The sequence below is a fragment of the Chiloscyllium plagiosum genome, unplaced genomic scaffold, assembly GCF_037043375.1.
Source record: "Chiloscyllium plagiosum isolate Xiang-an unplaced genomic scaffold, Cpla_swu_hap1 HiC_scaffold_41, whole genome shotgun sequence".
NCBI classification, from domain to species: domain Eukaryota; kingdom Metazoa; phylum Chordata; class Chondrichthyes; order Orectolobiformes; family Hemiscylliidae; genus Chiloscyllium; species Chiloscyllium plagiosum.
In genome coordinates this window covers 7,230,047-7,234,094 of record NW_028270179.1, presented here as the reverse complement: position 1 = coordinate 7,234,094, position 4,048 = coordinate 7,230,047, and positions in this window count along the sequence as shown.

The following is a 4,048-nucleotide window of genomic DNA, read 5'->3' as shown; positions in this document are numbered from 1 at the left end:
GATAACAGTTACGAGATTGAAAAGCCTGGTCTCAAAGTTAAGGGTTGACCCAGATGATCACACAGAAGAGGGGATGGATGAGGTGAAGAAAAGGCATTGATCAGTGTGCGGAGGACTGGCAAAAGTGGACATTAGTGGAAGATTGTGATCGAATAAATTGCAAAAACCATTCTTATCGAACAATAAAGTTTTGGTTTTATTTGGAGAAAGTCAATGATATTAAAACAAATGAAATATATTTAAAATTTGGCTTAGTGCTGATACAGTATTCTGTGATGTCGGAATGGATCTAGATCTACAAAAGTACAGCACAGAACAGGCCGTTTGGCCCACGATGTTTTGCCGAGGATTAATCCTAATATAAAATAAAATAACACAACCTACGCACACATGAATTCACTGCTATCCATGTGCATGTCCAGAAGTCGCTTAAATGTCCCTAATGACTCTGCTTCCACCACCACAGTTGGCAACACATTCCATGTATTCACAACTCTCTGCATAAAGAACCTTCGCTGACATCCCCTCGATACCTTTGTCCTAATATCTTAGAACAATAATGCTTTATGCCAGTCAATCGTGACCTGGGGAAAACTCTCTGGCTATTGACTCGATCCCCAAGACTCTCATTACCTGGTATACATTGATCAGGTCACCTCTTTTCCTCCTTCTGTCCAGAGAAAAAATCCGAGGTTAGTTAACCTCTCTTCATAAGGCAAGCCCTCCAGTCCAGGTAGATTCCTGGTAAACCTTCTTTGCACCCTCTCCAAAGCCTACTATCTTTCCCTACTATCTTTCCTATAGTAGGGTGACCAGAACTGGTCACGATATTACAATGTGGTCACGCCAGGGAATTGCAGACCCGTAGCAAATCCTCGTGGCTCTTAAACTCGATCCCCCTGCTATTGAAATGCAAAACACTATGTGATTTCGAAACAACCGTATCAATTGCGTGGCAACTTCGAGGGATCTATGTACTTGCACATGCAGATCCCTCTGCAGCCTGCAATAGCGTTCGTTAATATCAACGGCACCTCTAACCTTTGTGGAATCGGTTAATTTACCAACCCACGCCTCACTCTCCTCATCCAAGTCATTTATAAGAACACAAACCCCTTAACAGAGCCTTGCGGGACTCCACTCAAATCTGACCTTCAGGCAGAATACATTACATCCACAACCATTCTCTGCATTCTGTCAACCAACCAATTCTGAATTCAGCCGGCCACATCTCTCTGGATCCCATACATCCTGAATTTGTGAATGAGCCTACCATGGGGAACCTATCAATTTCCTTGATGAAATCTATATACACCACATGCACTCCTCGACCTTCATTGACCAGTCTTGTCACCTCAAATAATTCAATACGTAGTGAGGCATGACCTGCTCCTCACAATGCCATGTTGACTGTCTTTAATCACGCTCTGCCTTTCCATATGGTCATAAATCCTAGCCCTCAGAATTCTTTCCAGAACATTGCTGACCACAGACGTAAGACTGACTGGTCTGTAATTGACAGGGATTTCCCTACTCTCCTTCTTGAATAAACGAACAATAATCCCCTCTCTCCAATCCTCTGATACGACTCCCGTTGAGACTGAGGAGACAAAGATTATTTTCTTACCAGCGGCTTAGCAACGTCTTTTATCGCTTCGTGGAGCAGTCTAGGATAAATCTGATCTGACACCTGGGAACTTATCAAGCTTAATGTTTGAGAAGATTTCCAGCACATCAACATCATCAATCTTGATCTGTTCAAGCTTGTATCCCAGCGCTTCAAAGTGAAAATTTACAACAAGGTCCCTTTCCTAAGTTTAAACCGAAGCAAAAAAAAAAAAACATTTCGGGCTTCCCCCATCTGCTCAGACTCCACACACAAGTTCCCTACTCTATCCCTGATCGGCCCTACCTTCTCCCTGATCATTCTCTTGTTCCTCAATAATGAGTAAAATGCCTTTGTGTTCTCCCTAATCTTTCTAGCCAAGCCTTTTTTCGTGCCCACTCCTGGCTCTCATCTGTCCATTTCTGAGCTCATTTCTAGCAAGCCTGCAATCCTCTAAAGGTGTGCAAGATCCTTATTCCCTCCACCTTACATAAGCTGCCTTCTTCCTTTTGACGAGAAGTTCCTCTGTTCTCGTCATCCAAGGTACCTTAATCTTACCCCTTTTTATCTATCTCAGAGAAACAAGTTCGTGCATCACTCGCAACGACTGCTCCTTAAAAAGTGTCTGCTGTGCCCTTTCTGTGGAACAATTACTCCCAGTCTGTACTTCCCAACTCCTTTCATGATCGAGTCAAAATTTCATTTTACCCAATTCATTTTGATCCCTCGGTGACTGCTCCTTTCCCTCGCCAAGGCTATGGTAAACGTGTGACAGCTGTGATCACTGTCACCAAAGAGTTCTCACATCCCGAGATCTGACACCTGTCCTGGATAATTGCCGAGCACGAAATCCAAAATGGCCTCTCCTCTCGTCGGTCTGTCTGCATACTAAGTAAGGAAACCCCCTGAACACAGCTGACTAAAACAGCTCCATTCAAGCTATCTGTACTAAGGAGGTCCCAGTCGATATTGGGAAAGTTGGGATCAACCATAACAATCACCCTGCCATACCTGCATTTTTTTCCAAAATCTGCCGGCCAACGAGATATTCAATCTCTCTTCTGCTATTAGGGGGTTTGTCGAAAAACTCCAACGAGGTGGTTGATTCCTTGCTGTTCGTAACGTCCACCCATGCTGACTCAGAAGACAAACCTTCCTCAACAACCTTCATTTCTGCATCTGTGATGCACTCTCTGATCAGCAATTCTCCAACCCTGCCTCTTTTCCCACCCTCTCTGTTCTTTTTAAACGTTCTCAACCATGGAACATCCATCAACCATTCCTGCCCCTGTAAAACATACATCTACGTAATGGCCAGGACAAAATAGCCCCACGAACGGATTCATGTTCTAAGTCTGTCTCTATTATTTCTGACACTCATTGCATTAAAGCAGACACTCTTTAACTGATCCCTTCGTTTCATCGCGTGAGAAAACTTCCTGATAGATTCACGACATTGTGTCACTGCCCCATCTGCAATTATCCCCTGCTGAGATCTCTAGCTGTGATTCGGAACCCCTTGTCAAACAAATCTCCCACACATTTGTGCCCTTCCAGGTCACTTGCCAACCGTCCTTCATGTACAGGTCCCACATTCCCCAGATGGTGTCCCAATGGACTAGGTATCTGAAGCCCTCCCTCCTGCACCAGCCTCGGAACCACGTGTTAAGCTGTATTCGTTAACTGTCCCTCAACTCACTATCTTGTGGCACCGGGAACAAACCCGAGATCATTACTCTACTTGTCTTGCTTTTTGGTTTCCAACCGAGCTCGCTGTAGTCACGCTGCAGATCCTCAATCCCTTTCCTAGCTATATTATTGATGCCACTACGTACTACGATTTCTGGATGCTCACCCTCCACCTTCAGAATCTGATCGGCGACATTCCAGACCATGGCACCGGGGAGGCAACATACCTTCTAAGAGTCCCATTCCTGACCACAAAATTACCTGTCAATCAGTCTAACTATTGAGTCCCCTACCACTCACGTTTTCCTCTTTTTCCCCCTTCCGTTGTGAGCCACATTGCCAAGCTCAGTGACAAAGACCTGACAACTATGGCTTTTGCCTGGCAGGCCATCCCCACCAGCAGTATTCAAAACGGTATACTTATTGCTGAGGGGAATGGCCACAGGGGATCCCTGCTCTATCTGTTGGTTCCCTTTCCTCCCCTTGGCTGTAACCCAGCTTTCCTTATCCTGAGTCCGAGGAGTGACCACCTCCCTGTGCATCCTCTCAATTTCTCCCTCAGTCTCCCGGATGTCCCGTAGTTCATCCTGCTGAAGCTCCGGTTCCCTAACTCGGTTTTCGAGGAGCTGGAGTTAGGTGCACTTCCCGCAGATGTGATCGGCAGAGACATGTGAAGTGTCTCTCACCTGCCACATTCTACAGGAGGAACATGCAACAGCCCTATGAGCCATATGTCGCTAATCTGAAAGACAG